This window comes from Triticum dicoccoides, chromosome 3A, assembly GCF_002162155.2.
Source record: "Triticum dicoccoides isolate Atlit2015 ecotype Zavitan chromosome 3A, WEW_v2.0, whole genome shotgun sequence".
NCBI classification, from domain to species: domain Eukaryota; kingdom Viridiplantae; phylum Streptophyta; class Magnoliopsida; order Poales; family Poaceae; genus Triticum; species Triticum dicoccoides.
In genome coordinates, this window is record NC_041384.1 from 724,886,325 (window position 1) to 724,899,613 (window position 13,289).

Consider the following 13,289-nt stretch of genomic DNA (forward strand, 5'->3'; position numbering starts at 1 on the left):
AATTGGCTTCAGTTAGCAGCAGTAGTGAAGGAATCACTCGATCGGGTTCAGTTAACAGCCATCGATCGATCGCTCGGGTTCAGTAACGCGTAGCCTGCAGTGCAGTCGTTCGGGTTCAGTTAGAGCCCAACGCCTCGCTCGGGTTCAGTTAGAGCCAACGCATCACACACACGCGCGTATGTGTATGAGAGAAGCGCGCATCGCTCGGCCCCCGACCTCCCACCGTAACCGGGAACTCCCCGAAATTTTCCTACCCCTCGCTTCTACCATGGTTTTTTCCGTCATGGACGGCCCAAAGAATGTCATGCAGCTGCGTCTCCGGCCCGCCCAGGACGAAAAGCCCATTTTCTGTCATGATTTTTTTTCATAGAAGTAGGAGCCCACCACATCTATGATGATACCAGGTTTTGTCACAATTATCGTCATAGAAGTGTCATATGTATGAGAGAGAAAAATTCCGTTCGGCCCAAAATGTCATGGATGTGTCTTTTTTTGTAGTGAATGCGGCCCCCACCCCAGTCCCAGTCAAACGGCGAAATCCGTGCCACGTGTACATAATTACGCATTGAAAATACCATGGGCATAGGTGGGGGGCACGACTACGGCACGCCCCGAAATGCGGCTCAACCGCACTAGGGGCTTTCCGCTTTGTTATTTGTTCTCTCTTTCAGGACTTTACTCTCTGGAAACCCCGTCCGGCAGTATGATTGCCGGACACACGATACAACAACCAAGGAGGCAGAAAGCTACGTCGCACCATGGAACTCCCAGGTGGTCTCTGATAACGAGTGAAATACATGCTTTAAATATCATTCCTCAGCTTGCCCTTGGAGGGGACATGTCAAATAGTCCTACTTTTTTGCTTATCGCACTAATTGTATCATTCTGCTTCGACGCACCTTTTTTGAATAAACAATGCATAGCACTAGTCTATTATAGCATTCTCTATTCTTTTTTATATATATGTTCATTCATGACATTCAGCACCCGTACACTCTGGTATGGCCAATACGCCAGGGGCTTAAGCGTACCCCATAATACGGCGTGAGAAGTCCGAACACTTTCGACAGTGCGGCACCCCGAACTTATAGCATTATATGCATCAGCTCCGAATCATGTCTTGGGTCAATAGTTGGGTTTGCCCGGCTCCCATGTTTTGGTACCTTACGTTCCGCTATATCGGCTAAGGTAGCACTGGGAGAACTACTGCGATTGTGCCCCGGTTCATCTGGGCTAAGCACCCCAATAGAGAAAGCTAAAACTGACTGTCATAATAAGGCGAGAGTTGGTCGCTGTTCGAGAGGTCTCGAGTCCCTAAATACTTATGCTGCTTAGAGCGAGGAGTCGGCTTTGTCCGGCTTAAAGGCGTGTATAGCGCCCCGAATTCGGCCTTCCGAATACTAGGGGCTTCGCCAAAATTTAAAATTGTAGACTTCTATGGCTAAGTGAGGGTGATAAAGCATTATAGTCCAATTTCCTTGTTCGTTGTGCTGAGCACCTCCCTCGAAGGACCCAACAATGGGAAAAAGAGTGCTCAGATTTATCCCGAACACCCCAGCACTTAGGGCATGGGGGCAGTAGCCGACGACTGGCCATCTCTTAGATTTAATAAACAGCCGCACAAAAGGTAATATTTTAAATTCAGACAAGCGTTGCATAGCGCATATGAACAAGTTTTCATAATACAGGATCACACGAACAAGCTCATTCAAAAATTACATCCTTCGCACACTCGTCCGCCACAAGAAGGGCACCCTTCAGGACACCCTCATAATACATTTCGGGGTGGCGATGCTCCTTGCCTTGCGGCGGCCTCTTGGCAAGGCCGAGCTCTTTCTCAGACCGCTCGAGGTTCTGCTTCAGTGCGGCGACCTCCGCAGTCAGTGCGGCAGAGGTCAGCAACGAAGCCTGCATACGCATACAGACATACTTATATTAGACTCCTGCAGATATTATTTGATCCTCTATTAGGCTTTTCTTTGTGAACACCAAACAGAGCATCAGGGGCTACTGTCCATGCAGTAATATTTTCCTATATTTTAAATACTTACCTCAAAGCCTGTTAGAAGGCTAGCACAGGCTTCAGTCAGTCCGCTCTTGGCGGACTGAACCTTCTTGATCACTGCACTCATAATAGTGTGGTGCTCTTCGTCGATGGAAGCGCCGCAAAGCACCCCCAGCAGGTTGTCCGGTGCCTCTGGATGGACAGAGGTCACCGGCACGGGCGGCTTGCCCCTCTTGGAAGGGGGACGCCTACCGGAGTCCAGAACCACTGGAGGTTCCGGCGCGGTGTTCGGCTGAGGGCCGAACTTGGAGCCCTTGGGAGTCTTGCTCCCTTTGCGCCTGGAGTCCGGAAGGTCGCCTTAAGGCGCCTCCAGGTCTACCTCCCCTCGGTTCGGTGCCCCTTGGGACAATACCTTGACATTTTTCGTAGGGCGAGGAGTGGAGGCAGATGGAAGTGGATCGCTATCCACATCCGACGAGTCCAAGGAACCGTCCGACGAGGATACGTCGATACGGGCTCGGGGCGGACTGCATGATCATATTCGACGTTAGGAGGAGCAGTGCGATAAAAGTTTGCTATGAGTTACTCTGGTATCCGAATACTTACGACTTCGCCAGGGGCTTGGCCCTGAGTAACCACTCATCTTAGCTGTCGGCGGCGGTGGTAGAACAGTCCGAAAGGAGAGTCCTTCCCTTCTTGGACCCTTTGTCCTCCCCGGTTGGGGCGGCCTTCCTTTTCTTGTCTCCCCCGGCTGGAGGGGGAGAATCTTCATCTTCCTCCTCCTCGTTCTCACGGGAGGAGGGCGTCTTGGAGTTATCGGACGATGAGTCCAATACCACCTGGCGCCGGGAACTCTTTCGGGTTCCCGTGGCCTTCTTCTTGGTCTTCTTCTCTGGTACCCCATAAGGAGCCGGGGTCCGCATCTCCGTCAGGAGAGCATTTGCAGGGTCTTCGGGCAGAGGGGACGGACAGTTAATCTGCTCCGATGTCTCCACCCAGTCCTGTCAAAGGCATGGGAGCTCAGACCCCGCGCATGGTTAAACTAGGGAAAATAAGAACCCTATGAGGTGTACAGAACTTACCGGATTCGCAGGGCGCTTCGCGCTTAGCCCGCGGTCCTCGGTAAGGGGAGGGGGGACCTCGGCGCCCTTGAACAGCACCTTCCAGACGTCCTTATGCGTCGTGTCAAAGAGCTCGCGTAGAGTCTGGTGTTGGGCCGGGTCGAACTCCCACAAGTTGAAATCCCGTTGTTGACACGGGAGGATCCGGCGGAAGAGCATGACCTGGACTATGTTGACAAGCTTGACTTTCTTGCCTGTCATGTTTCGGATACGCTTCTGGAGTCCGTCCAGCTCCACCGATGAGCCCCAGGACAGGCCCTTCTCCTTCCAGGAAGTGAGTAGCGTGGGGATTCCGTATCAAAACTCAGGGGCTGCCACCCAGTTGGTATCGCGTGGCTCAGTGATGTAGAAGCACCCCGATTGCCACCCCTTTATGGTCTCCATGTAGGAGCCCTTGAGCCATGTAACATTGGGCATTTTGCCCACCATGGCTCCTCCGCATTCCGCTTGTTTGCCGCCTACTACCTTCGGTTTGACATTGAAGGTCTTCAGCCACAGGCCGAAGTGGGGCCGGACGCGGAGGAAGGCCTCGCACACGACAATGAACGCCGAGATGTTGAGGATGAAGTTCGGGGCCAGATCATGGAAGTCCAGCCTATAGTAGAACATAAGACCGTGGACGAATGGATGGAGGGGAAACCCCAGTCCGCGGACAAAGTGGGAGAGGAAAACCACCCTTTCGTAAGGTTCTGGGGTAGGGACGATCTGCCCCGCGGCGGGCAGCCGGTGCGCGATATCCGTGGCTAAGTATCCGGCCCCGCATAGATTTTTTATGTCTCCCTCCGTGACGGAGGAGACCATCCACTTGCCTCCCGCTCCGGACATGTTTGGAGAGGGTTGAGGAGAAGGATGTGGACTTGGGTGCTGGAGCTCGAGTACGCGAGAATGGATGAGCAAGGAGGAAGAAGGCATGGGTAGAAAAAGGTGAACCCTTATCCCTTTACAAGGGCGGACAAAATTATGCGCCCCCACCAACCTGGTAAAACTTGCTTATGCCCCAAGCGCCATAATTGATGGCGCGGTTGGGTTACCCACGTCCGTATTGATGGGAATCCCGTAATAAGGGGACACGATCTCTGCTTCGACAAGACGTGCCGAGGAAACCGCCTCGCGAAACACGCTGAGATAGGTTATGAAAAATGATTTGAGTAAAGACCTGGCTGTGGTGTGATGCCACGCTATGGGGTACGTCAGCGGATCAGATTTATGGAAATACTATTCTCTCTACGGTGGTATGTGTAACTTGTTTTGCAGAGCCGGACACGATCCTCGTGTTCAAAATCTTCTATGAAGTATTCGGAGGAGGAACCCGCTTTGCAATGCCGAAGACAATCTGCGCACTGGACTCATCGTCATTGAAGCTTGGTTCAGGGGCTACTGAGGGAGTCCTGGATTAGGGGGTATCCGGACAGCCGGTCTATATCCTTTGGCCGAACTGTTGGACTATGAAGATACAAGATTGAAGACTTCGTCCCGTGTCCGGATGGGACTCTCCTTGGCGTGGAAGGCAAGCTTGGCAATACGGATATGTAGATCTCCTTCCTTGTAACCGACTCTGTGTAACCCTAGCCTCCTCCGGTGTCTATATAAACCAGAGGGTTTTAGTCCTTAGGACAACAACAATCATACCATAGGCTAGTTTCTAGGGTTTAGCCTCTCTGATCTCGTGGTAGATCAACTCTTGTACTACTCATATTATCAGGAATAATCAAGCAGGACGTAGGGTTTTACCTCCATCAAGAGGGCCCAAACCTGGGTAAAACATCTTGTCCCCTGCCTCCTGTTACCATCCGCCTTAGACGCACAGTTCGGTACCCCCTACCCGAGATCCGCCGGTTTTGACACCGACACATAACCTTCAAGAAAAAAAACCATGTCAGCATAACAAAGGACATGAACTGCTGATATGTTTTTGGGCAACTCTATATGTTTTTAGGAGCAACATCTGATATGATTTTTAAGCAACTCTCTAGAATTTTAGGCAACTTCTAACATAGCTCTCAAAACACTAAAAAAACATCAAAAAACTTCTGACATGTGTATGAAGCTGCTGCAATGGCTTATCAGGCAACTCTGTGGGTTATTATGAGCAACTTATGATGTGATTTCAAGCAACTCCTATGATTTCCTGATATCAGTTTCTAAAAAATGATCTAAGAAAAAACAGAAAAAATACCAACTTTCTGATGTGATTTCAGGCAACCCTGAGTTGGTAGGGGCAACTTTACTTGAGTAAGTGCGACGGATATGTAGAAACCAAAAATAAAGAAAAAACTGACTTTTGAACAACAAAGCACATGCAATGCTCTTGGTTTTCAACCTGTGCAGAAAAAATGTCACTATAACCATGCACTTTTTAGGCAACAATGCAAACTAAAACAGGCAACTTATATGTAAAGAAAAGCCAACCGACAGATACTGCTCACTCACATCTTGAGGGGGCTATTATAGTAGGTACACAGCACGGGTGGTTGTGTACATGCGCAGAAGGAGGGGTTTGTACATGCACCTTAGGCCATCCTATTTATGTGTCACATGTCATAGAAATTTAGACCAAAAACACACACACGATTGTAGACAACTGAAAAAATGTTTTTAAAAGGGAAACAACCAGTAAACACATGGAGCATACCATGTCTTGCTCATCCAAACGGTTTGGTTCTTTGAACCTGTCATGCAGCTCCTTCACATCAAGATTGAGTCTTTGAAGCCAAGTCTATGAAGAAATGTAGAATGAGATGATAAAGAAACAACTTCAGTCCCAAAACAAAAAAAAGGAAAAACCGTGTGTTTTATTTCTCTTACCAAAAACCTAACAGGCATGATTATTTTCTTGGACCCCACCTCTCTGTTGTACATGATTGCTTCAATCCCTAACTCAAAGACATGTGTCTTCATCCATCCTGCCTTCCTCATTGATTGAGCAAGCTCCTTGATTGTGCAAAAGTAACCACCATAGTTTATGATTTGCGGCCTGTAGAACAAACAGAAAGGCTCTGTTGAGAAAAGTAACAATAGGAGAGATCATTGCATGCAAAAAGAAAAAACAGGAAAAAAAGTGGCTATTGGAAGAAACACACACGTTGTATCATCACCCTACGACGTCCTTCTCGTCCCTCCTCCTCCTCCAAGCAACAGAATCAGTGCATACACTCTGTTTGTCTCTGCATTGCATGTGAAATCCTTCCTCATCTCTACATTCACATATGGTGCTTCCAGACTTTGATCTTTGCAGCAATCGTGCTTCTTCACCTAAATCGCATGCTCCTTTGTTTGCTGGTAGATTGATGGCAGCTGATGTCCGTATTACATGTATGGTGCCAGCAGAATAACTCCTCGCGAGCGGTGGCGTCGAACTTGGGCTCACACACTCCTCGAGCAGCTCGTTGATGTCCCTAACATCATGGAATGATATTTCTTTCCCCTTGCAGAGCATGCTTGCTTGTTGGGGAGTACCGGTGGCTTGTGTGTTGATTCTTGGGCAGCTTCTTGCTCCTGCTCAGGGGTTGCTTCCTCAAGCACAGCAGTTGCCTCCGTACATTGCGTGGGATGGGCTGCTGATTCCTAGGCAGTTGCTTCATGCATGCTCACTCTGGTTGCCTGAGTTTTTTGCTGAGTTGCTTCAAAGGTAGCACCAGGTGCTCTGTTTTCAGTCTTTACTGATTCAACAATTGCTTGTTTTTCTGTTCGGTTGCTTGCAGAATGTGATCAGTTGCTCTGTTTTGCTTCTTTGCTGCTCTTTTCTGGTAAACCTTGCTTTTTGCTGGTGATGTGGCTTTCTGACTTGCCGCTTCATCTGTTGGCCTCTGAGCTGTCGGAGCTTGCTGGCTGGTTGTCGTAGTTGCAGCACTTTGAACAGCCTCATCCTCGTTTCCCTTTGGAGACATAACAGAAGCCTTAACTGTCTTATGGCTCACTTTCTTGACCTTCCTCATGGTAGCCGCTCCAACTCCTCCTACAAGCTTTCTTTCTTTCTCTTTTTGGACAAAACTTGGTAGTTCCAACTCATCTACCATCGTCTCAAGGCACAAATCCATCACGGACAATTTTTCCTCAGTTGGCATCGCGGGCATCGGGAAAAGAGGGGATATCATGGGTCTCGGGGATGACCTATTTCTGTCTATACTGGGTATCTCCAATCCTCACCACATCTGCAGCTGAAATGACAGGCCCACTCTGAACCTCAAACGGCTCCTTCTGCATGTCCATCTTAACGAAGCTGCTCTAAAAAAATTGTCGACGCTTTGGATGCTTCCTTGTGTGCTCTCGACGGACATCGTTTCCTATGGCTCACTTTTTTCCTTGCCAGTGTGCTTGAGTCTCTCCATGATCGTACTTAGCGGCACCTCGTCATCACAACTTCCCCCACGCCACCCCGGATTTCATGCAACTCGCTCATCATCACCACCTCCCCCGCTGGGCTGGTCGGTGCTTGCGTTGTCGCCAGTGCCACTATCATCCTTATCCTCGTCCCCCTTCTTCCCGCCCCCGCCATCTTGCTCCGCCTCATCATCTTCATCCTCTCTGTCTTCCTCCTCTTTTTCCTCCTCTTCATTATTTTCATCATCATGTGCCTCCCCCGATTTCCCCTCTTTCTTTTTTGGTTCATTCTCTTTCTCATTGCCCTCTTCCACATTTCTCTCCTTCTCTTTGTTATCTTCATCGTCCCGTTCCTCTTCATCATCCTCCTCCCTGTCCTGATCTTCCTCTTCAACATCATCCTCGTCATCCTCTTCCTCATCTTCAGCATCGTCTTCACCAGCAAGGGGCGGTTGTGAATTGTCAACATCCATGTGTTGTGAATCATCATCACCAGTTTCTATGGCTGCTGGCGGGCTATTGTATGATGGAGCATCATCATCATAGTCATCATCATCATCGTCGTCATCATTGTCGTCCCCGTCCTGATCTGAACTCTCCTCTTCAGGACTGTCCTCATCTTTCCCTTCCTCCTCTTCTTCTTCTTCTGAAGATTCAAATTCTTCCTCGTCAGATTCCTCCTCCTCGTCATCGGACGCCAAACGTGTCTCCTTGCACCGACTGCTACTGCCCCTTGTATTCTTTTGCTTTGCAACCTTCTGCTATTTTGGACTTGCCGCTGCCTTTATCTGCCGTGCTGATTGACGTACGCTTGCGACCCTAGAAATGCTTGTGGCTGTTGGTTCAACCTCCTCCTCTTCCAAATTGCCCACCCCTTGAAGAAACCTCCCAATTTGGACTGATATTTCAGAGCACATATCATGGACCAATATTGACAACCTCCTCTATTTCTGCAAAACACAAAAATATAAAACTCAAAGATGAGCAGTCTATACAACAACAATGATGAACAAAAAAAGCAGTATGTTTCTTATGAAAAGAGAAAGACCATGGTAGCAAAAGAAATACATTGGTGTTGTAGTTTTGAGGAAGCCTCGTAAACAAACTTCTGGATGTGATCCATGCTGCCAAAAACACTATCTTCTGCGCACCTTGAGAACTCGGCTTTGAGCTATTTTTTGTAAAAAAAATGTACATGATAAACTCAGTTAGCAAAAAGATCAAGAAAGTTCAAAAAGAGGGGGTGGATGAGCAACTGCCTCCCTAACTTAGGGCAACACGAGCACTATTGATGGCAACTGCACTTATGGACATAACAAAAACTACAGCACCTAGAGCAACCCCCAGATAAATTGAGCAACTACGAAAAACTACAAATTATTGGCAACTGTTGCTTAAAAAACTCATGTAATTGGACATGTATGACTACTTGGAGACAAAATGAGGAAGATTACCATACAAATTTCCATGCAAAAAAATGTCATGAAACTAGCTTCAAAGCAACTAGCTCCTAAAATTAGGCAACAGAATCATGCAACTACAAAAAATTATGTTCAGAAAGTAAAGTAACACTTACTCGCAACTTTCCATAGAGACCCTTCCTAATCCTGTCCTTCTTAATTACTGCTTTGATCAGACCTTCATTCCATGCTTTGACCCTTGGAAGAACAGTTGTCGTCCTCTCATCCACATAATCCTTATGGACTATCCTTTAGTCCACATCAAGCGAATCAAGGTAGAGGAGTTGTTTCAAAAAATAGACAACACATGTGAGTTGCGAAAAGACTTATCCAACTTCAGCATGAAACACTAGGTGAAAAAGGCAGCAACATATAGTATTCTTCTTGTCTCCAAAACCCATGAAAGCAAGCCTAAGTTGGTCGACGACAAACTGGCAAACATTTGAATTCACAACCTCATGTGGATTCAGTGCAGTTGAGTATGTGTGTGGTGACACCTTCAAGATGGTCGTCGGCACAAGAAAATAGCTATAAACAACAACCAGCCAGGCATTTAAGAACTTGTCATCCGCAACAACTCCCATATCATTTATCATTTTACACCACTCGGTCACTGATGGTGCGAGCCCTGTCGGGATGTCGAACTTCTCGTTGAACAACCTAACTACGTCTGGGTCCACTTCATACGCAACCTTCATCTGCCCCCTTGGCAAACCCCAGATTCTTTCTATGCTTGCTGCATCAACTGGGATCTCCCCCCTATATGGGATAACAAGTTGCGACAACTCTGGATCATAACACTTCATGACAAACTTCACAAGATATCCTTTCATTGTTCTTGTCCCGATATCAAGCACGCCCCTAAAGCTTATATCACCGATGGCATCCTTTTGTGTATCATCGAGGCCACTGTTTAGGACAAAAAGTCTTGAAGGTCATGCCATGTTCCTCGGTGGTGGCCCACTGCTACCAATCTGCATACAAAAAATTGAACGGGAAAACTCATTAAAAAAGGCAGCGGCAATTATATTAAATTGAGCAACCCACTATATTAAGCTGAGAAACTCACTGTTCTAAGATAAACAAACCACACCATAATTAAAAAAAGCAAAGTTGTGTTTGCTAAAAAACTGAGCAACGAGATCTATATTGAACTGCAACTGCTAGTACTAAACTAGGCAACTGCTACACTGCTATTCTGGTGCTTATCAAATGATATGAGTGCATATACAAAAGAAAATGCCATGCTAATTGAGCATTACATATTTCAAGGATGCATCCCTTCTTTCAAGTTTTTCATTAAAAAAATACCTCGTCTGCGACTTTCTTTGCACGTTTCGGATTTCTCCCTCCTTCATCACGAGGGGCGGAATTGGTGCCCCGTTTTCCCGCCCGACCACCCTGGGCAGAATTGGTGGCCTGTTTCCCTGCCCGATCACCATGTACAGGATCCTGATTCGTCCGCCCGCGCTTGCGTCCAATATTACTCCTTGCTGATTGAGCCGCCACTTCTTCTCCCTCATTTTCACCATCAGTTCTAGCCGCAGGCCTTTTGCTTTTCGGAGCCATTCTATAAAAGAAAACACAACAAAAAAGGCCATGTTAATGAAAAAATATACAAATCCCTATAACTCAACAACTCAATGATACTACTTGCATTTGGAGGTAACATCACAGTCACTTGGAGATGAACGAACTCCATTTATTCCTACCCAGAGATAACTCAACTACTGAATGCTAGTGCTTGCAAAGGCAATTTGGTGTTGAAAACTATGCAACTACTCATCACAAAAAAAGTCACATATTCATCTTCATTACATTAGCTAAAACATCAAAAACACTCAGGCTTTGCCGCTTATTCGTGAGAGATATCTCATATCCTATTCATAGTTGCGATAAAAACCACAACTCAATGGTGGATATAGGCAACATCATGTTTCATACAGTAATTTTAAAGAACACTACAAAAAGGATAACAATTTGGTGCTGCAAATCTGGGCAATAACTAAAATCAACCAATCACAAAAACCATTCCCCCCCAAAAAAATTAGTGTGCTACTTTAATGCTGAACGCAAGGCGACTACTACCCCTAATTAGTGCAACTGTGGATACTATGAACTTCGACCACCCCTCCACGAACTGCCCAAGTCAGATTTATCCCCTGACCCTCCCCTCGCAAATTTGCAGGAAAAATCTAAGCAACTAGCATCAAATTTATGAACAACTACCCAAGTCAGATGCATCCCCTGACCCTCCCCTCGCAAATTTGAGGGAAAAATCTAAGCAACTAGCATCAAATTTATGAACAACTGCCCCAGTCAGATGCATCCCCCTTACCCTGCCCTTCCATCTTGCAAATTACAGAAAAAATCTAAGCAACTGCCATCAAAATTATGAGCAACTGCCCCAAGTCAGATGCATCCCCTTACCCTGCCCCTCAATCTCATAAATTATAGGAAAAAACTAAGCAACTGCCATCGAAATTATGAGCAACTGCGTCCTGAGAAGCAAGCAACATAAAAAAAACGAATCCTATGCCGCAGTCACCAGGATTCGGTCGCGTGTATCCCCTTACAGCGACTCAATCCCACCTACCCCCAGCATAACCCCACCACCACCCCCTCCCCCCGCCATAGCAACGTCGCGCCCTTCCAAGCATTGACGACGCGAAGCCCGAGGACGCCATGGACAACCTCGTGCCCACCCCCTCCCCGAAACCTAACTCCATGGACTGCAGCCAGGGAGCAGAGCGAGAATTAGGGAGAATAGGTGTCGGGTTTACCTCCGCCTGCAGCCGGTGACTCACGGCGCTCGCGGACGGCCTCTCGCATCGGCTACTCCGTGTCGGATCCACCACCGCAGCACCCCGCCTCGTCGCGTCGTTGCTAGAGGAGAGGAAGGGAGAGGGGCAGGAGTTTGAATGAAATCTGTGGGTGCAGGCAGGCGGTTTTGAACAAGACGAGCGGGGGGTGCGGGTAGTTTTCGCCTGGAATAAAGGTGTCGGGCCCACCACGCGCCGCACGCCTCGCGCAATCCCGTAATGGCACATAGTCGGGACGCATCGCGTGCCAGACCGCATCGGACGGCTGGAGCGCGTGCGCTCGAGACAGCGAACGAGCGCAGCTGCACGAGTCAGAATTCAAGATAAAAAATTAGTAAGATTTGTATATCTTGTTGGCTAGCTCAAGAAGTCTGTTTGCTATTATAACATCGGCAGCGACGCAAAGGTCGCTCTGCTTGGCCTCCATGACCTCGAGCTGCTTCCTCCCCACCGGGTTCTTGGCCAGCCTCGCCCTCTCGGCGAGTGCCGTGTTGGCCGACACCACCTTGGGCTCCGTCGGCACAAAGACCTTCCTGTTGGTGTCGACGAAGCGCTTCACCTCGGTGGCCTTCTCCCGGGTGACCTTGTCATGCCTGACGAGCACGGCGAGCACCTCGGTGAGCGTCATGAGCGAGTACAGCGTGACCCCGTTCGCCGCGAGGTTCTCGCGGCCGCTCGCGGTCGACGATGATTACGGCGTCGGCGACCACGAGCCCCTCGGCGCGGAGCGGCGCGACGGTCTTGAGCACGGAGGCGCCGCTAATGACGAGGTCCTCGACGATGAGCACGGTGTCCCCAGCACGGAAGGAGCCCTGGGTGCGCATGGCGCGAGGGGCGCCTGCGCAGGTCTCGTGGTAGCGGCGGAGGATCATGGGGATGCCGTGGGCGGCGGAGAGCACGGAGGCGAAGGGGAGGGCCGTGTAGGGGATGCCGTAGAGGAGGCCGTAGGGGCGCATGGAGGGGAGGGAGCCGAGGAGGGCGGCGACGCGGGAGAGAAGGCGCGGGTGCGAGACGAGCACGCACAGGTCGAGGTAGATCGGGGAGGTGATGCCGGACTTGAGCACGAAGGCGCCGAACTTGTACGCCTCCACCTCATGCAGCTCTATGATGAGGGCCTCCATGGCGGCCGCGTCCATGGCCGCCAGAGACGGTCAGCGAGGCAGGGAGTTTGGTGTTGGAATTTTGCTAGTAGGCCTTTGGCCCAAAGCCCAACTAAAATTCTAAAATTCTCTTGGCCCATTCATGCACACATGTGAGTGGAGTGAGTGAGACTAAAGTTTAGTCCCACCCTATCTCTCGAGCACAGGTTGAGGTCCATCCTCAATGGGAAAATGGAGCACCTAACAACGCATCTTCACAGACCAAGAACTACGAGTTCACCCCTTTCATTCTGGGTTGACGGAGGGATCGTACCATTCGAGCCTTTTTCATGCTTTTCCCGGCAGAAGTTGAGAGAGAGTTGCACCTCTTTATAAGGTGAGCTCTTCTACCACTTTGTATGAGCATGAGAAGAGGAGACCTACATGCGCGCTCCTCCTCCTCCTCGCTCACCTCGCCACGC

General features: G+C 48.9%; 1 pseudogene; it reads right to left on the reverse strand.

Annotated features, from left to right (window-relative positions):
* Positions 1–12,059: 12,059 nt before the first annotated feature.
* On the reverse strand, positions 12,060–12,864 carry LOC119273131 (annotated as a pseudogene).
* Between the last annotated feature and the right edge of the window lie 425 nt (positions 12,865–13,289).